Consider the following 22,472-nt stretch of genomic DNA (forward strand, 5'->3'; position numbering starts at 1 on the left):
CAATAAAAAATAGGCGAGATTCGTTAGTAGGACACCTTCTCGGGCATGAAGGTCTAGTCAGAGACATATTAGAGGCAGAAACAGGAGTTAGGAGGGGTAGAGGTAGACCTAGATTAGATTACTTTTCGCAAATAGTTAAGGATGTGGGCTGTTCTAGTTTTAGGGAAATGCGAAGTTTAGCTCAGGGTAGGAAAAAGTGGAGGTACGTGTCCAACCAGTTTTGGGACTGACGACCCTATGATGACGATGATGAACAGTAAACGAAATCAGTTGCTTTTGCTAATAGTATTTTTAATCTCAATATTGGATGGCACAGCTATATCTAGGTACTAATTAGTAATGCAATAGAAGTGTCATGACGGAAGCAGAATCGGAAACAGAAGTAAATAGTAAATTTTTGCTGGTGTTTCAAATAATTTTCAGTAATTCTCTAAGGCAGTAGTTAACCGCACCCTTTTGGCGAATTTACTTTGTTACAGATGTTGCTATTGGCACTTTGTATTGCCGATATGTCAATAAAATTTTTTAATTAGAATGGTTTATAATAGAGTATAATAATGAAGGTAACAATACAGTAACGTTAGGAACATGTAAACTAACTGATATACAATCAGCCCTCTGTAGTCGGAGATCTTGGATTGCATTTAGAGGCGCTCGTTTTTCTCTAAACTTAATATTTTGGCGGCTATAATTTAACGCTGCACATTTTCGCTTCATAAACATAAAAGGGTTGATAATATATTCATGATCTTACACTGAGGTCGCTGAAATCTAGCGGAGGTACCTTCCCAACTTGCAATATTCCAACAAGCAATTCCGGTCAAGTTGTATTTAAAAAAACGGTCAAGTTCAGCCGACATATAAAAGTAATAAATTTTTACGACTCGTTTTATTGTTCCGGTATACTTTTTCAGAAAGATGAATATATAAAGTTTTGTAAAGTTCGGATAAGTTTTCGGTATAAAAATACGAAATCAGATACAAAAACGGATGTGAAAAAATATGCGGAACTTCCGCGATTACGTAAGCGGAAGCAAAGGTCCGTGACAAAACTATTACTAATAATCATTTTGCAACTATACTCTTCGAAACCTTTCCTTTTACTATACCTATAATTTATATTAAAAGAATTATATATGTACCGATGTAGCACTACATAAAATATTGCACACTACCGTTTTTGCGCTAATAATATAAATATATATAGCAATCAAACTAATTATCAATATTAAAATATAAAACGATTTTAGACAAATTTAATTTCTTTTTGTTTGTAACCGCTTAACTGAAATAGGTTGCAGTCTGATGAAAGTTTATTATCCTTTGAGAACTTTCTATAATCAATTAAAGTAGTGCTCAAAGATGTAAGCACCTTCTTCAGTAATTAAATTAAGATATATTAGAGGTATTTGTCGTTCACATCATGTTTGTTCACTAGCTCATATTCTTCTCCTCCTGTTTGCTACTTAAGAGTATACCACATTACGAAACACTTAGGGTGGAGAAAAATCTGAAAGCGCTTGCTTTCATATGCCATCTTTTAGACCGAGATTTGAGCCATTTTCACAATTACTTGTCCCCAACAAATTGACAATTTCTATATTATTAATAAAATCCGATATTCCTACTAATATCCTTTTCGAACTTATAAGCTAACAGCATTTACCCGCGTATCAAACATCATCGACAACCACATAAAGCCAATTTTTTCTATCCCTCGGGAACCATATTTTTTTTCTTGATAAAAGGTACCCTATGTCCTTTTCTGCATCCCTGACAATATGTGTACAAAATTTCATGATAATCGGTTGACTAGTTAAGACATGAAATCGTAATAAACAAACAAACTTACATTTGGACTTATAATGTTAGTTAGGATTTAAGCTGACCTGCCGCCATTTTACCCTGGTGGCATAGATACTACCCTCTATATACTACAATTTCGTTACCTTTGACGCATCTTCAAATTTCCAATACTGGATTGAATTGCTTCCTAATTCCTTATTTTTCTCATAATTGGTTTCAGTTTTTCATCAACAAAATCACATTACATAACAACCGTCTGGTTTGAACGAGCTTTATGCAACTACTAAATAGGTTTTTACATTGGTCTTCGTTATTGTGGTCCGAAAAGGGGAACATTATGTGTACCGTGGTGAAACGGAGGTCTTTTCTTTATTCTTTTTCAATGTGTGAGTGTGTGTATGTATGTATTTGTGTGTTTCGTTGGTGATGGCTCCGAAATATAATAAAGGACCCGCGTAACGACGTAACCTTTTGAAAGAACGCGGCCATTGTACTACTAACCATTCCGAAAACATTCTCGTACTGATCAAACAGGAACAAACGAATTCAATATCACAAGAAATACTTAATTTCTATTTATTTTCTTAACACTACAATAACTAAGTAAACTAAAGTTAGTTTGTTTTAAAAATAGGCATTTGATGTGGATAAAATATTATCATCTTATTCATTTCATTTTTTCTCTTTTTTCGATTTTAAAGCCCTTTTTAAGTGGGAAACAATTACTGAGAAATTTCTTAACTTACAACTCGTAACTAATTTTCATATAAAATATGTACAGGTAGTAAACGTATTTGCTTATTTCAATTATAATTTTCTAGATTTTTTTTGAAGGAAGCTTTGCAGAGTATCCCTTCATCCTTTTTTGTTCCATTTAACACTGCAACTTTTATTAATCATTTATTTATTTTACTTTTAATACGAACGGAAGAACATCGGTTAATTATACTTAATAAAAAAAATTAATATACCCATTCGTTAAAATAATAACATAGTCACACAATTTAAATTAATTTATGAGTATTTTATTACCCAATCGTAACTTTATAACATTTGAATAAAAACGAATAATTCGACTGATGAAGTATAAGTCGATATAACATCTTAGTCAATAGTCAATATATCAATACCTGTATTTCTCTAAAAATAAACATTTCATTGAGGCAGTAGATCCATAAAATTGTCGAGTAACAAGATCGTTTTATGTTAAACGTAGAAAGTAAAAGGAAGTCCATAAAAATCCACTTTCGGTAACGACGATATGACGTTTTTATGGCCAAAACAATCCGAGCTTTCCCTGGCGGTCGTTGTCATCACGCACATGCGCGATCTTCGGTACAAACGTGAGCTTCAGCCTTGCCTTGCCCCCCTCCTGCGCTCCCAGGATCACACGCGGCGCGCGACCGGTGGTTTTCAACTTTCGGCGAATAGGCGGCGTCGGCCATGTTGGATTTCTACGCGGTCTGACTGCTCGACGTCGCGTCGGTCTGTTTTTCACACAATTATCCGCACTGCGTGCAACTGGAAAAACCATTTTCACGCACTACGTGTACCGGTGGTTGTAATCAGTGTTTCTGAGGAAATGTGGGGTATGCTAAATCGGACGCACATGAACCAGAAGTGTGGAAACCTGCCCGGTGACCACTTCCTCTCGGCAAACGTCGAATGCTGCCGTGCGCGTCATCATAGCTGCGCACGCCAACGCGTAATGGCTGAAGCCAAAATGGCATAATCGGATAAATTTTCTAAATGACCGATTTAAATAAAAATTATCTAAGGGAAATGTGGATTCTTGATTTACTTCAATAACACATGTACGCCTGTAGCTGTCTTTTGCATATTAGTTTTTGTGGAATTAATTGTAGCTAGTGTGTGCTTTAAAAAATAATCAACGTAAGTAATCATTTTTCACAAAAATTAAAATAATCAAAATTAGTTATTCTAAAAATTGTTAACCTTAAGAAGTACCCAATAAACCTGGATGTAATTACCTCAAAGGATTACAAATAAATTTAAAGCAACATAACGGTTTATAAAAATATTTCCCTTGATCTTTCCGTTTTATTGTAAAAGAAACTATATCAGCTCTTAGAATTATTTTCTTATATTATTTCTCTGCACTATTAACTCAATTCCACAAAAATTAATAAAGCAGCAATTTGTTATTCTACACAGTTTGAAAATATTTTCCTTGAATGGAACTGAAGATGCTACAGCAACAAAATCAACGTTGTTTATAAAATCAGTTTTTTATAACAATGAATGACTTATTCTAATTTATTGTAGAAGTAAGTATTCAAAGTTTGTTTACCATTAATCTATTTTATTAATGGAATTCCACAAAAATATAGGACCAACAATTTACTATTCTGTACAGTGTTATTTAAATAAAAATTACTTTAATTAAAATTGAATATGCTGTAACGATAATAATCAAAATATGAATTAAGCGTTTCCAGGCATAAAATAAAACGTTTTTTAAACCGAACCTACTAAGCCTACTTTTTTGAAAATAAAAAGGTGCTCGCTCGGTGTAATTTTAACAGCCTTTAACATGTTCGGTAAATTATAGACTGCATGTTTCTTAATTTTTTACATTTATAAAACCGAGGTGGTCATGCAAGTGCATTTTTCAATCAGTGCAAATAGTCGGATGCGAGATAGCGCATGCAGGGCTGTTATTATAATTTATAGTAAGTGTAGAAGTTTGAAACTTGGCAGTTTTCTCGACGATACGATCATAATAATTTTCCTTTTGATGTTTATCAATCACGCAGGCGAAAAAACAGCCAGATCGTAATAGTTTCAAACGAGCTATTGATTGATTATTATTATTTATGAAATTGCACGGAGAATATTATTATGCTGATGCGATAACGTACAGATAAAAAATTAACTATGGTATTAATGCGAATCACTTTAATGGAGAACAAAATGATACGATGTTTTCGCTATTAAAATCGCTAAAATTATACTTAGATACATTATTTAGCGTTGAAGTAGAAAATACAAAATGAAATGTTTCTCACTGTTTATTAATTTATTACCAAAATGAACCGAAAAAAAATTATTTTATTTGTTAAGGGATGATGATGAGGATAGGTAATACTAACATATGCAACTTTTACAAAATATTGATTGAGCAGATCACAAATATTTTAATATACTTAAATATTCTTTAACTATCTATCATTTTCTTAAAAAAATAGGTAAATGATTATTTATTTCTATTATTTGAAGAGATGTATTAACAAGCATCTTAGTTTTATTGTAATTCTTGTTGTTACACGCATTAAAAAAATGTCTTTTAGTTTTAGTTTATTTAAAATTACCATAATGTTTAAAAGTCAAAGGCAGTAAAAATTTGTGTTTAATTTTTGAAATGTATATGACTACCTACTGATAGGGAATTTTTCAAGTAATTCCTTTAATCTTCTTCCATTACCGCATTTCTAAATAAACACATAAAGGTTCCGAGCGCAAGGATTCTCCAAGCACCAACTGGTCGCCTGCAATATTTTCCGTTTCCCTTTGTTTGGATTTCTATAAATAGCAACGGCAAAAAGGTAACAAATCCGGATATCGGAAAAGCCATAATAATAGTAGCAATAATAGCAGCCTAAGTGCTTCAGAAAATTAATTTCTTGTTGGTTTGGTGGCAAAGAGCGAACGTACTGTTTACTTACGACAGCCGGGAACATGGCTAAGTGCCACTGCCGACGGATTTACGTCGACTATTTCGGAAGCGATAAAGATGGAGCGGCTTTCGGTGCCGAAGAAGCTTTCTTTCGACGACAGCTTTACATTTATGCATGCGTTTCAAATATGTAACAACACATACGAAAAAAAAAGTAACCCATTTTGTTTTGATCCGGCTCTTCTCGCCCAAGATCATCTTGAAAATTATTTGAATTTTTACTTTTTATATTAGGTACATACATTTTATTTTAATATTACACTATACCTACATGTAATAATGTTCTATGTGCTTACGATTCTAACGTAAAATACTAATCGTATTCTTGAGAAAATCAGTTCGTGGAAATATAATTATATAAAAGAATTTGTGAACATTTATTTTATGACTGTGTTTTTGAAATATACCTGTCCGTTAGAGGTACCTTTAATGGATTTTCATCAAATTAAGGTTAAAACCGTCCAGTACCTACAAGACGTCAGTCTTTCAAAACATAAATATATACGCCACCCCCAAATGGACGATTAAAGAATTTTCATGTAGATAGATCTCGATGATGCTCATTTTTATGAGTTTCTGTTGTCTGTTATTCATAAATTTTCCCGAAGGGAAATATGACAAGTGACGGAGCTCAGTTTCAACTGCATATTTCTCCCCAAATAAGTTTTTAATTTTAACAAGGGTCCAATCAACGTGCCTAGTAGAGCAATACTTGTGGCAAGCCTGCCAGTTTGCCTGTCAGATACTAAACAAAATCGAACATTTCCAATTTCTAAACGAAATAATATAGGGACTTATACATACTTAACACAACTTTTTTTTGTCCTGAAAATGAAAATCCTATTTACAATGAGGTTAAAGTGAAATTTGTAAGTAAGTATTCTTATCTTTAAAAAATAAACTTATTTCGAAAACCCAATTATGCAGAGGGCTGTAATTTGTATCTAGTATTACCACCAAAAGTATTAACTTCTTCAGTTTTCTTGAAAATTGTACCATATCTTGTGTTTTAATATGACACAAAGGAAATAATCCCAAAAACACTCTTATAGAGGGTGTCTTTAAAGCTGTAGGGATTGGCCTTTGAGCACGCCTAGACCCTCCCACCCATAGATACTAAATTCGGAGGTGTCGGACAATATATTACCGTTGATATTCTTAGTAATTCCTGTAAAATTTAATTGACATTGTTCCCACTACACCTTTCTCAACATTCATCGACTATTTTAAGTTTATTGTTTTATACTGCACTTCTTACAATTCAGTATACTGTTTCCTTTTTTTATTTTTACTTTGAAATGCGCACCTTCCTTAAATAATGTTTATTCTCATATACTTAATTATTTATGCAGTATTCGTTCGTATTTAATACACCTATTTCTAAATTTAGAAGTAGTGATGTTAGTAAGATCATTAATTTCTATAAAATGGTATTTTTGGGCACCTATAATGGAAATAACGAAGTATTTCGTTCATCCAGCAGCTAATAAGTAATATAAATTTATTCCTTCCGGTTAAAATTTCTACGTTTATTATACCTAATACTTGGGTACATACTTAAAAATTTATGTAGGTATAGAGTTACATATAATTTACTGTTAAAAAATATTGTGCAAGTTTCTTAAAATAATCGTCAAACCGGATGTAGTAATTCAGTGATTTTGTAACTTGAAAAATTTTGGCACATTTTCAAACAAGTAATTAAATTAGTCAAGCGTTCTTAATTTGACTAAGAAAGACAATTTTCCCCTTACATTATTTTTTTCTATCGAATATCAAAAACTCACAATTAAAGAACTGCATGATGTGAATGTGAAAATATTTTAATTTTGGATGGTTTTATTACATGATAAAGCAATTTATTTGTACAAATTTGACTTCCATTTAAATAGGTTGTTTAATAATTCAGGACACATTTACATTTAAAGTAGTCTGTCATTTATACAGTACAGTTATAGAGATATTCGTTGGACAGCTTTTTATTCATTTTTTAAATGATTCATTAATTATGCTCGAAACAAAGTACTTGTTGTTTAATTTGGAATTAAATACACCCATAATAGCAGTTCATTCACTTCAAAATCAGTTTCGTCAATCGGGTCTAGATATTCATCAATTCATACCTATCATTAATAAAACTAACCACACCCCTGTATCGAGAGTTACTTACGATGAAAAAATTGTTTTTTCAGTATTTATACTTATATATTATTTCTAGTGGGTACTTGCTTAAATGAATTAATTATTTCTAATAGATAAGTGCTTAAATAAAATATAGGATTAAAAAAATACAGTGATATTAAACATGAACTCTTATAATGTGACATGTTGGATATTTATCTAATGTTTGCTCAATTTCAAGATAGGGTAAAACAAAACAACCCTGTAGCATGACCACCGATTAGAATGTGGACAGCGCGATCATATTATTTGTCTATCGGGAGGTAGTGGATCATACCTATACCAGTACCTAAAAAAATAGGTGCACTTAAATTGAGCACAAAAACGATTAATAAGCATGAACTGAGCACAAACGGACGCCTGAATTGAGCACAAAAACGATTAATAAGCATGAACTGAGCACAAACGGACGCCTGAATTGAGCACAAAGATTTTCTTACCTGCATGTGTTTAAATAAACACCGGAATTGAGCACAAGCCATATTGCCAGCTTTCTTTTAAAATATCTGTAGGGATTTGAGTTCTTTTTGAAACAGTAGGTAGGTAAACAAGTAAATTTTCTAATAGATTTCTAATTCTAAACAATATTTACTTTGAATTATTTTGTTTATTTGTTACAAGTACTTAGAGGATTAATATTTCAACTTTATATTAGATACATAATATTAACTTAACTAACGATATTTTTATAAGAAATACATCTTGCATAGTCGTATCTTGATATTTCACCATCATTTAGTTAGCTTTATTTTTTGATCAATAACAATGATTTTTAACAGTATTTTTCGTCTTAATTTTTTTTTAACTTGGTTATTTTTATGTAAGTGTCTGTTTGAATTTCAATCAGAACCTTTAAAAAAGAATAGATATTGGGATGCGAAGAAACGTTTTCCTTCTTAAATTTCGAATGGAATTCCTCGGAAGTGTTGGTTGTTCTAGAGACACTAGAAGACTGTTCGGACCAAATTTTATTGAAGACATGTTAGTTATTGTACAAGACAATGATAACTATAATTGCATAAGGGTAGTCCCTTGTTTTTATTAATTTCTCCCGCCCTTTACAAACAAGTTATATTTGGCAACATTATAACGTTAATGTTGTTCTTATCATCGGTAATTTTATTTGCTACCTGTATGATCCCTATGCTCAATTCCGTTCTTGATAAACAAACACTCGATAATTACTTGTTTACCTGCGTACGCTCTGTACTCAATTCGAGTGTCATCAAAGAAATTTTCAAGGGTAATTAGCATTGAATTATTAGACTATAGCATTTCTACTGCTTATTTTCTTGATTTCACAGCATTAATTTTGCTTTACATAAAATGAACAAAAGCTACGATAGATATGCCAAGCAATTTACTGTCAATTATATAAAAAGGCGTGAAAATTATGATCAATTCTTTATTGTGTGCTTTATTCACAAAAAATATTATATATTAAAATTATATTTCTGTACATAAAACTAAAATGAAAATCGAGTGCTTAATTGAATCCTAAAAATTGCAAATAGTTATATCGAAAACCCGAATGTCAAATAAACCCTTTCAATTTTACAGTCAATTATGTTTTTATTCTTCCCGCTCGATTTCAAATTATTTTTACTTGACAATTAGTGCAATTCGTATATTGAGAGCGATCAGCCACTGCCACTATTCGAGTTTTAACAGTTTACGTGGTGCAATTTACATGGGGAATTTTTTGGCTAACCAGTCGACGGACCAACACGTCGCAAATTGAGTTATCTGTCTGATGGGGCAACATCCTAAAGTTGCTACGCGTGTTCAGTGAAACAATACGTGTTGTAAGAAAGAGGAGCGATACACATATTTATACACTTGTGTATTCACAGTATCATGTCCCGAACGCAGGACCGTACAATCGAATTTTTTTACAGATATACTCTCAATTCTTTTCTTTTTTTTTTTGAAATAATAAAATAAACTATAACAGAATGGAAGGTTAAACAAACAAAAAAGGTATCGACTCCATTGAGATGTCGTTCGAAGTGAATTAACAATATTCTATCGAGCCGTTTTTTTTTTTATAACGAAAAGACAATGCAAAAGTGGATTTTTTGAAAAATATTTATTTATTACTTTATGATGTCAAAGTAAATGTGTGGTTCTCAAATTAATTTGTTACTTACGGAAAGGTAAAATCAATAAATCTAAAATTTTGCGGACCTCCAAATCTCCAAATGATCTTCTTTGGAAAACCAATAAGTTGGAGGTCAGTATTTATCATTGTTTTCTTTTCTTTTACAGGCCATTCGGTGATTCATAATGAAACAGATGGTTGCCGTGCTACGTTAGTCCGACTCTGGAGGTGAACATAAACTAGCAAAGAGGGCCGTGCCTGCTTGGGCTGTTTGAGAGCTCAAATAGACTTGTCATAATGGGTTATGTGGCGACAGCATTATACATTACAGGTTATCTTACCGAGTTACAAGTGGGATATTTGCATGTAGAAAGTTCATGGGTTAACTTTAACTAGATTCAATAACAGACGACCTCGTTCAGTATCGTCTCGCGCTACCGACGCTATGAGCTGACCCTTCTTTATTACATACTCTGTTTACAATTTTTTTTGCACTGGTTGGGTGAGCATTAATGGTAAAATGTCTTACAAATCTTACCAAAATACAGAACAGCTTTTATGTTGGTAATACGATATACGAAGTTTGCAATTTTTATCTTCATGTCTGGTTTTACCTCCTACGGATAGGAATAGTTGACGTTAAAATTAAGCGTATTAAATTTTGGTATAAATCTGCAAGCTTTGAGTACAACAACTCCAAAAAATATTATTTAAGAAAATTTTGTTCAATCTTTATCATTATTTATTGGCAGTAGGTATCACTATTTTGGTTTCTTTAAACTTACAATAGTTTTTTTTTATTTTAATAAACGAAAAGAAGCGTACTTTGTGAATTGATTAAACGAGAACGCTGTCGCTATGAATACCAATGCTTTTTGAGAGATAATATCAATTACTAATACAAAAATGGAGTTTTTTTGAAGACTCAAAATTTTGGCATCCACCTGTTGATTTATCTGGTTAGTTACATATAACCCTAATTAACGGATAATAAAGGACTTAACATTGTAACCTAAAACCTAAAAGAAGATATAAATGCACGCGTGCATTATACAATAGTTGCATGCATATGTATGTATGTATACCAGTAAATAAACATGCACACGTGAGTGTATACTTAGTTCACATTAACATCTGTCGTATGTGCTTATATTTTCGCGGTACAATGTACTTGCAGACAAACTGTTTCATACATAGGCACTAAAAGTCTCGGAATCATTGGAAAAAATTTTCAATCAAGTAGCTTAAGGTTCCAACCCAAACATAATTTGAAATTTTTCATTGCTTAAAGATTATGTTAATAACTAATTTATAAACAATTATTAACGAATTATTTCAACAAAAATAAAAGTAGCAAAAGTATATATCTAACAAAAAAAGTAAATTTGTATAAATGGGTCATGTTTTGTCATAAGCTTTTACGATATTAGTTGAGTAAAGTTGCGTTTTTGGGATCGTTGTCATATCCACGCTTAGCTGCAGAGGTGACAATGAAACTGAACCCACTGAAGATGCATTCTTCAAAAACTTACGAAACTTTTGCAATTAAGGAAGAGACATGACAAGTTTACCAGAAACCTTAGCCGCTTTCAATTTGTCACACAAATAATAAATATATCGACTTTGCACGGAATAGTCTTACAATAGCCAGTAAAACCATAACCAGACTTAATAACAAGACCAAAAGAAAAAGGTAAAGGATACATAAAAGTAAGCCCACGATCAAGACTGTATATCTGGGATTAAGGCTATTAGTCTCAGATGTTGCTTTCAATTACGTATTATTAGGAGACATCCATTAATTAGGTGAGGTGCTTTTTGTGGGATGTCCTATTTTTCCGGGAAGGGGAAAAAGTACCACTACATCTTAAAAATCTCACAAGGTGCAGAGATGCCTTCCAATTGAAAGAAACTCTTCTCACCTAATTAATAGACTCTCTCTTATGTACAACTTGTGTAAAATATCCTCCATTATCCAAAGAATCTAATATAGCATTCAAATATACCCTGTTTCCAACGGGAAATTTAAATTTCAGCATAAGGTGGAAGTATAGGGAGGTCTTTTTTTACCTACCTACCTACCTCCCCTCAGGAGGTGTCTTTTAAAGATTTTCCCCTCTCGAGAATAATCTAAACAAAAAAAGACCTCCTTACTCTTTCACCTTATGCTGAAACTTAAATTTCCCGTTGCAAACACGGTATATTTAAATCCTGTAGTAGGGAGGCGATCAACATCAAAGACAGTACAACTAAGTGTAGCGATAGATGTGCAAGGGCAAATGATTAGTATGCTTACATTTGCAAATGATATAACAGTATTAGCATCTAGCAAGGAGGACCTAGAGATAGCTTTAAATAAAATGGAAGCGGTACCGACAGATCAGTACTGTATGAAAATAAATAAAAGTAAAACTAAAATACTGGTATGCAAGGGAAGAAAAAGTAGGGAAAGAGCGAATATAAAGATAGGAGACGAAAAATTAGAAGAAGTGGCTGATTTTAGATACCTAGGAAGTCAGATAAGTGAGGATGGAAGGAGTAGTAGGGATATAAAGCAGAGGATAGCGCAGGGTCGTGTCGCCTTTAATAAAAAGAAGTCACTTCTATGCTCGCGAACGGTTAATTTAGAAATTCGAAAAAGGTTGTTAAAGGTGTATGTTTGGAGCACGGCGTTGTACGGGTGCGAAACATGGACAGTGGGAGCGGCGGAAAAGAAAAGGTTAGAAGCGTTCGAAATGTGGTGTTATAGGCGGATGATGAGGATATCGTGGGTAGAAAAGGTTAGAAATGAAGAGGTATTAGAAACAACAGGAGAACAGAGGACTCTATGGAAGTCAATAAGAAATAGGCGAGATAGGTTGGTAGGACACCTTCTCAGGTCTAGTCACAGACATATTAGAAGCAGAAACAGGAGTTAAGAGGGGTAGAGGTAGACCTAGATTAGATTACTGTTCGCAAATAGTTAAGGATGTGGGCTGTTCTAGTTTTAGGGAAATGCGAAGATTACCTCAGGATAGGACGTGTCCAATCAGTCTTAGGACTGACGACCTTATGATGATGAGGGAGGTCATAATAATTCTTGTTTTATGGTCTATAACAACGATACAAATTCTTGATTTTTTTATTAAGCAAAAACATCAGTGCTCTCGAGACTTTCAGTGGACCCTATGTTATCCGATACACGATCCCACGTGGTCTCAAAGAGACGTTTAACAGAGCGATAACAATAGCCGCTCAAGTGCCAAATGCCAAATAAAAATATTTATGCACTATAAAATCGGGCGGAATTGGGTGTAAATGGCTTCATATAAAGCAGTGAGTGATACGGATGCCGCCGCCTCTTCTTCGCACACCATAACCACCAACATTTACAACACAAATACACACACACACACACAAAGAAGCGACGATGGTCGACCAGAGACCGGTTTCCATCTTCATGGTTCTTCTCTGATGTACCCTCACTACTTGCTGTACACACGACGAACGAATCTGATTCATGGTCAAAAGTCGGTAATGGAAAAAATAGCACTATTACATAATTTCCTTATGACATGCATGCATACATTCAGTGCTTATTGTTATTACAAAGAAGCATTCATAGAAACCGGTGTTAATATGCGGTAAATTGCGTGCAGGTTGTCTCTTAAAATACTTTTAGAAAGTATTTTAGAGTCTGAAATATAACAAAAGCGCTACCGTAACCTTGTCATCCTCCTCTAAGACAAACAATTGAAGGACGGAATTTACACATGGTAAATTAAAAAAAATTTATATTTCCGATAAATTTCAGCAAAGCGTTGGTAATAAACGTAATACTGTTTAAAATGATTTACATCCAAGTCTAAAAGAATTAATGTTATTTTTCTGTTATAAAAGGAAGGTTATAAATGAAGAGGTGTTAGAAAGAATAGAAGAACAGAGAACTCTATAAAAGTCAATAAAAAATAGGCGGGATAGGTTGGTTGAACACCTTGTCAAGCATGAAGGTCTAATCAGAGACATATTAGAGGCAGAAACAGGAGTTAAGAGGAGTTTAGAGAGACCTAGATTAGATTACTGTTCGCAAATAAATAACGATGTGGGATGTTCTAATTTTAGGGTAACGCGAAGACTAACTCGGAATAGGAAGGAGTGAAGGTGCGTGTCCAGCACCCTTCCTTATTCAAACCCGTTAACTACAATTTTGCTACCTACTACGTCAATGGGTAGAGTATCATAAAACTGCGATTCGTTCGAAATTTGGCTGTCGGTCTATTCATATCATTACATAATTCATAATTGATATTCTAAACTAACTAAAAAATAATCAAATACATTCTTACATTTATGTATAGGCTTTTCAATCGGACATATGTATCGGTTCCCTACAAAAATAAGCCTTCTGTGGTTCAGACTTTCCAAGTACTTCGATAAATTAGAGTGTAAATTCAGTCGTTTAACTGTGAAGGAATGATGAATAATAAAAGTAGTTAGTTCAAAAGAAAAAAGAAAATTGTTACATTTTTTGCCAGATTACAGTTGCAGTTGCTTTTAAAGTAGACTTGTATAAGAAACGACTAATAATGCTATCCATCTTGTGCATCGTTCATACTGGAGAAATACAATTCCTTTTTTCATCGCTTCATTATTCACTGTGTATAAAAATAAAATGTACCCATAAATTATTAATTATGCAAATGTCCCATATAATCTATCTATTATAAACACGTGACCAAACCTAATACGAATGGATTTATTATTTTCATATTACTGAAGTAGCTGTATTTAAATTATTCTTGTGAGCATAAAAGCAACAAAATCTGCAGTCGAATTATTAAGAGGTTGGCTTTTACCCTAATTTAAAGTAAATTGCAGGTGTCAAAAGGCACAGGACTTTAAACATATTAACACTTTTGTTTGGAGAGCATTGAAACTTTTCAGTACTTGTTTGTCAAAATAATAGGTTTTGTAGCTTTGTAGGTTTTCAAAATTTAACATCCAAATTTTAATATTTCTGTCTATTGGTCTAAATTGCAGGTGTTGTAACTCATAGGCTTTTAAAGATTTAACTGCCAAATTTTAATATTTCTGTCTAATAGGCTTAGGAACGAAATCTGTAAAGTTACATATTGCTGGGGGTAAGACTTACCCCTTTTTTGAACTTGAAAATTTGTAATTTTTATTCGTCTAAATTGCAGGTGTTGTAACTCATAGGCTTTTAAAGATTTAACTGCCAAATTTTAATATTTCTGTCTAATAGGCTTAGGAACGAAATCTGTAAAGTTACATATTGCTGGGGGTAAGACTTACCCCTTTTTTGAACTTGAAAATTTGTAATTTTTATTCGTCTAAATTGCAGGTGTTGTAACTCATAGGCTTTTAAAGATTTAACTGCCAAATTTTAATATTTCTGTCTAATAGGCTTAGGAACGAAATCTGTAAAGTTACATATTGCTGGGGGTAAGACTTACCCCTTTTTTGAACTTGAAAATTTGTAATTTTTATTCGTCTAAATTGCAGGTGTTGTAACTCATAGGCTTTTAAAGATTTAACTGCCAAATTTTAATATTTCTGTCTAATAGGCTTAGGAACGAAATCTGTAAAGTTACATATTGCTGGGGGTAAGACTTACCCCTTTTTTGAACTTGAAAATTTGTAATTTTTATTCGTCTAAATTGCAGGTGTTGTAACTCATAGGCTTTTAAAGATTTAACTGCCAAATTTTAATATTTCTGTCTAATAGGCTTAGGAACGAAATCTGTAAAGTTACATATTGCTGGGGGTAAGACTTACCCCTTTTTTGAACTTGAAAATTTGTAATTTTTATTCGTCTAAATTGCAGGTGTTGTAACTCATAGGCTTTTAAAGATTTAACTGCCAAATTTTAATATTTCTGTCTAATAGGCTTAGGAACGAAATCTGTAAAGTTACATATTGCTGGGGGTAAGACTTACCCCTTTTTTGATCTTGAAAATTTGTAATTTTTATTCGTCTAAATTGCAGGTGTTGTAACTCATAGGCAAATCAAAGAGAATAACTGAAAACCAGTAACAGGTGCAGTTTTGACAAAAGAAAAAGTTCAAAAATGGTAAACTACAGATTTTGTCCTTTAGACGAAAGTATTAAACTTTGGTAGTTAAAAAGTCTGTGCTACAATACCTGGAATTATGATTAACAGAAATTGAATAGTTTCAAGTTCAGAAATTAAATATCATCCTCAGAAATGTCTAAGTCTACAAATGTCGTTCTTATTGCTAGTTTGAAATAATTATTAAATTTTGGTTGTTAAATCTTTAAAACCTTTTTAACTACAATACTTGCAAGCATTTATTTTTGTTAATTTCGTAATTGTAATTGGAATTGGCCCCTTGAAGACCCGCCCCTCATACCCCATTTAAGCTTCTTGGACTCTTAAAAATGTGGATTCTCAATATCTAAAAGACTCTTTGAATCACGCCATCTATGAATCTATAATACACTTTGTCCCCCTTCAATCCCGCCACACAAACCCAGCAGTTTCGCCTTACACTCCGCAATAACCTGATATTCAATGTTAGGCTAAATGCAAACACAGCGACATCTATGACTTACGGTCTCATTTCAGATTTCTGATTCATTTACTAAAATATGAAAACTGTACTACCAACTTTTTTTTTATTTATTACTTACAGATTACTTTTACGTTTGTTCCTTTATTACACTTAAGGATACAGGTTACGAATTAAACGAAACATATGTAGAGAACTTATTTTATTGTTTAACACACAGGTTTGTTTTTACACTAACATATACATATAAATAATATGAATAAGTTACAATGAAATTTACAATTAAACTTAAACTCTATAAATTATTACCAGATAAATATAAATTTACTTGTACATACATAAAAAAAATAACCTAGTCAAAGCTAATATTACTTTCATTTGGGACAGGAAGGATAGATGCGGGTATTCATATTAATCGGTACCGGAAGAAAAACAAATTACCTACATGAGTTTCAATCATTCCCAGCACCATACCTTCGTCAGATTATCTTCAGATAAGCCTTCTGTGATAATTTTTTTTTAAACCTGAACCACTCAACATGGCATATTGTATAATGTAGTGGTGTTAGCATTTAGCAAAGAGTTTAGAGATAGGCTTAAAGAAAATGGAAACGGCTTTAACAAAAGGAATTGAAAATAAACAAAACAAAAACATTGATGTGCAAAGGAAAGCTGAAATGTTAATAGGGATTACTGGAAAGTACAAGTAATTAAAAATTATAGATAGAGATAAAATTAAATTTGAATAGACTGTTCGAAATATTTACACAGAGAATAATAGAACGACAGGTACAAAAAAAATTGAGTAGAAATATTTACAAAAGATAAATAAATAGGTGTTAGCCAAATATGTTTTTAAATTAAATACAATGGCGTTATCCGCCACAGAGGAATTAAAAATAGTAGTATAAGTTCAATAAGAAATAGGTTGGTAGGAACGTTAGAAACAGGAGTTGAGAGGAGGGACAGAGATGACTGTTCACAAATACTTTGGGATGTGGTACGTTCTACTTTCACGGAAATACAAAGATAAGCTCAAGATAGAAAAGAGTGGAGCTGATGTCCAAACAATCATAGGACTGACAACTCTACGTTGATGATGAAATATTGTAGTTTTAGTATTTTGGGGACTCGTACACTACATATTTCTCTCATCAAATTTCGAAATTTGATTCCCGAGTCATTAGTTCTGGTCATATGCATTAACTACGTGACTCTTTTTTTTATTTCAATGCACGTTGTCTATACCAATATTGTTTAAAAAGAAAACGTATTACTTATAAAGAAAGAAAAGATATGGCTACTTTGTTACTATGAAAGTCAATGTCTATTCATCTCAAATATATCAGTAATCTTAATGATGAAATTATGCTAATATATTAGAAAGATATTTGTTATTGTCTATAAAAACTTCCATCATACAACGACGAATTTATAAAAACGATAATTCGATTTAAAATATGTCCCGCCAAATACAATCATTCCTTCACCCTATTACAAATATTCGATTTCTGAACATATCGAACGATATTTACGAACGCAATCTCAAGTTTTTAGTACCTTTCAACACACACTCAAATGATTCAAGATAACGATTTCTTCTCAACCGTAGGTGAGTTTGTGCAAAACAATATTACGTAAAAAATTTTAAATTACACTTATGGCGTTACATGTATGTATTAAGCATTTTAGTATATATGTATATAATTTATTTTTTTATGCGTTTTTTGGGAGTAAAATGTATATTCAAAATGTAACAAGGAATTTGAGATTATGTGCCTTTTTTTCTAGCTTTAGTTAAAATTCGTCATTTCCTCACGGTCATTCCCTAACTGCATTTAGGATTATGAGCTGTATGAAGGAATGATTTATACAGTATTCTACGGTTCTTTAAGATTTTTTGTTTATTTCTTGCGACTTGTATTTCATGGTATTTAATTTGAAACAGGTAAAATGTACGTCGAAGAAAAATGGCAAGACCAAAGAAGTTGAGTGATGCAGAAAAAAATAATAAAAAAGAAAGAGTATGATAGGAAAAAGCGGGAAAAAAATGAAAAATAATACTGAATCTTTGGAAAAATTGCAGAAAAAAGAAAGTTTAAAATCACTAAATACAAAGTTTAAAAATAAATAGTTATAACTATAAATATAAAAACATTTTTTACCTCCATAATAGTGTAATTGTTAATTTTTTGAGTTTATATATATTTATATTGACTATATGTACAAAGTTTTGAGTTGATTTTACTTACAATATGATACTTCATTGTTTAATATACTAATTACATAATCTTCTTTATTTGCACATGTTTTTTATCATAGTATAATAACAAATCATTCCCTCACTCTGTTAATCATTTCCTTATTTATTTATTTTTTAAAACCTCGTTTTTTAGAGATTATATACAAAAAATATGGAAGACCAATACTCCTAAATAGATAAGTTTATAAAAAAAATACAACGTGTAATTATACAACACGCTACTGAAGTGAAACTTTTCCAAACACACAAACATACATTAAGGAATTGGTTTAATGGTATTATTTGTACATTACGCTGGGGCCATATTAATTTACATTAAACGCACAATGTATTTAGAAGTACTTAAATGGATAAGGATTAATGCTGTATTTCTTAAAATCGCTTCGTAAATAAGCCATTATTTCTCATAAAAATTAAAGGATAAAAAATGGTTATTGTGCGTTATCCCTAAGTGATAGACATATACTATCCCGGACTTTTTTATAGACCTTTCTAAGGTGTACAACACTGTAATATTGCGTTTGCAATGTAAAAAAAATGTTTATTTACATCACATTACAAACCTCTAAAATTATCAGTCTTTCTCTACTATATTATGCATGTATTATACATATAAACCTTCCTCTTGAATTACTCTATCTACTAAAAAAAACGCATTAAAATCCATTGAGTAGTTTTAAACATCTAAGCATACATAGGGACAGACAGCGGAGGAAATGCGTTGCATGATTTGGTTACATAGCAACTCGTATGTGCGTAAAGAAGTTTCACTTCAAAAAAAAAATAAATTTCAATATCTCAAATTTTGAAATATGGTGAGAAATACCCATGTAAATATAACTCATGCTTACCCTTTACTGTTAAAAATTCTGTATAATTTGACGCAGCCACTTATAAATGAAGTGTGGAAATTGTGTCGTGCAATGTTTTGTTTCCTTTTAATTAAAAATGTTTACAACTATTTATGAACATGATATCTTATTAGCGAAACGAGTGGTGGGGAATGTTTGTATGCACGTCTGTATGTAAGTACCCACGTCAGGTAGACGTAGTAAGCAGCGTGGTTATTTGAAGTTTCATATCAGCGATCGGGATCACGATATCGAACGGTGATCTTTCTTGGGTAGTTCCCATGGCAGCAGAGCCAAGCAGTACGTCCATCAAACGTCTAAACGAATTCCGTATGCAAAGAGTAAAATATGTACCTACCCGTACGCCATACGATACGTACTCGCCATGTTTATGTACCTACTTTTCTTGTGCGTTTATGCTGGAAAGAAGAGGCAGCCGACAGACATCAGAAACACATTAGGGCTTTGTTCCGTTTCACGCAAAACGAAACCGTCGGTCGAACATTAACTTTACATTTCATAACGTCGGTTGGATGGAAAACTATTGCCTGCCTACATACATAGTAGTTAGTACGTATTCTTGCATTTAGAATAAAGCTGCTCAGGATTTTGTGCTTTCGCTGCTTGATTTGTTGTCAACTGAAGCGTAACCGTTCAGAAAACCGCGGACGTCTTCCGCATGAAATAATGCTTATTAACATTAACTAAATCACCGTGCCTAAGCAAACATTAACGAAAAACAGGTTATTATGTCTATTTACATAGCATTTCGTTGCAGTCAAAACGAAAGTAAAACAATGTTTGTAGGAGTAATAGAGAAATAAATGGAGAACGATATAAAGATTATCTGCGTCTAATACTATCTAGCACTAACAATAAAGACTTAGCTCGAGAAATATTGGAGACTCGGTACCATTTCGTCGATTTTAGAATCGATCGATTAAGGATTGACGTAGCTTCATCAAATTTATTTAGTTCTAATATTATTAAGGGGCTGTCCATAAGATTTTCACCTTTTTGGATACCTGCCTTCCCTTTCGTCATGTTAAGTCACACTTTAAGGAACCCCCTCTAACACCCACCTACAAACAATTTGCTGTGTTTGTTGTAATTAAAAATAACAATGAAAATAACATTTTATTGTAAAGTTAAGAAAAAATTAAAATGATATTGATGAATTGCAAACGTCACAATCCCTTGGATTTCCGTCCCCCCTTGTCACACTTCGTCACGCTAAGAAATACACGTCTCTCTCACCCCCTTATTTGTGAACGTGTTTTATGGACGACTCCTAGGGATCAATCGCAAAAGAGCCAAGGATTTCCGTTTTTAAAACATTCGCATTGTCGACTTAAAGTCTAACACACAATGCTCATCTGTCCAAAAGATTTATTTATCAAAATTATTTAATTCTAATAAAGAAAGTTTTAGATTGTTTTTAGGAAATATTATTAAGGGGCTGTCCATAAAATACGTCACTAATAATTTCACCTTTTTGGACACCTACCTCCCCCTTCGTCATGTTAAGTAACACTTTAAGGAACCCTCTCTAACAAATATTACGTTACAAGAACTGGCCCACCCCCTTCTGTTTGCTATGTTTGTTGTAATTAAAAATAACAATAACAATAATGACATTTTATTGTAAAGAAGTTACGAAAAAATTAAAATAATATTGATGAACTGCGAACGTCACAATCCCTTGGATCTCCCTACCCCCTTGTCACATTTCGTCACGCTAAGAAATAGAAGTCTCTCTCACCCCCTTATTTGTGAACGTGTTTTATGGACGACTCCTACGGATCAATCGCAAAAGAGCCAAGGATTTCCGTTTTCTTCAATAAAAACTTTCCTGTTTGACCCTATGTCAGGTCCTGATTCTGACCAACCCGACTCAACTTGTTTTAAGATGAAGATAATATGGTGTATTGTATTTTTCCTCACGTTTTCTCTCGTGGTTGAAGCAGATTAAGCAATAAACAGACTGTTCAAGTATTGCTGTACTACGTACACACTCTCTCATCCACAGATTGATAGCGAGCGCACTGTGGACGACGCCAGCAGCGCACATCAGATATCACGGGAGGGTGGAGAATTATAAATGCACACACTGACCTCACGGTTGCCGCCGCGGATCGAGTTGGCCTTGTAATTATTTACTTCGGAAAGTGATTAACTCGTTTGTTGATTTATATTTGTTACAGTCTAATTTATGGTCGTGGCAGCCTGACGTCTTGCATGCATGTATATGTAGGTAGAAAGGCACGAATGTCTGCCGCATTTTAAGTTCGGTTCGATTCGCTCTTGGTTGGGTGTTTGCGTGCATACATGTGTGCCTTCTGTCTTTGTATCTGTGTGCATGAGTGTGTTTTAGTTGTAACACTAGTCAACAAAAAAACAACTTTTGCATGTAACATGAAAACTTTTGTCTAGTTATGTTTAGGACAAGGATAAGGATACCAGAAATAAAATTAAAATGCTTTAAATACGAATAGTTTTTTTGTAATACCATCTTATAACATTTTAGAAATTTTGAATTTTTATCAACATAGAGAAGTTATTTCGATTTATTGAAACATTAATATGAATTTACTTTTATGATTTTCGTCTGTATTTTGCTTCAGGAACATCTCGTTTTAATGTCCAACAGTAATCCGCTAACATACGTGGGCTCCACTTGCCCTGATATCGTTTTTCTATGGTAGAAATGTCTTGATGGAATCTTTCACCGTGTTCATCGCTGACGGCGCCCAAATTTTCAGGAAAGAAATCCAAATGTGAATGAAGAAAATGTATTTTTAGCGACATATTACACCCCAAAGCCTTATAAGTAGATAAAAGCTCCGCGATAATACATTTATAGTCACTTGATCGGTGATTTCCTAGAAAATTGGAAGTTACTTTCATGAAAGATTCCCAAGCTGATTTTTCTAAATTACTAAGCTTTTCTTTAAATATATCATCTTTCATCAATTGCCTGATTTGAGGGCCAACAAATATGCCCTCTTTAATTTTTGCTTCACTCAGCTTAGGAAATTTTTCT

General features: G+C 32.8%; 2 long non-coding RNA genes across 3 annotated transcripts in view; one reads left to right on the forward strand and one right to left on the reverse strand.

The window, feature by feature from the left end:
* LOC108734875 overlaps window positions 1–22,472 on the forward strand; it is an 89,552-nt gene that overhangs the window by 57,719 nt on the left and 9,361 nt on the right. Inside the window, exon 3 of the long non-coding RNA XR_001937462.1 lies at window positions 9,953–10,116. This is a non-coding gene — a long non-coding RNA (uncharacterized LOC108734875). The remainder of the gene's footprint in view (window positions 1–9,952; window positions 10,117–22,472) is intronic.
* The window catches only part of LOC108734874, a 42,767-nt gene continuing 39,477 nt past the window's right edge, over window positions 19,183–22,472 (reverse strand). The window contains exon 3 of one of the 2 annotated variants that reach the window (XR_001937459.1): window positions 19,183–19,220. This is a non-coding gene — a long non-coding RNA (uncharacterized LOC108734874). Of the gene's footprint in view, window positions 19,221–19,306; window positions 19,349–22,472 lie in introns of those variants that run through there. The other variant, XR_001937460.1, reaches the window with a different exon arrangement.

Source organism: Agrilus planipennis, unplaced genomic scaffold (genome assembly GCF_000699045.2).
Source record: "Agrilus planipennis isolate EAB-ADULT unplaced genomic scaffold, Apla_2.0 scaffold50, whole genome shotgun sequence".
Lineage (NCBI taxonomy): Eukaryota > Metazoa > Arthropoda > Insecta > Coleoptera > Buprestidae > Agrilus > Agrilus planipennis.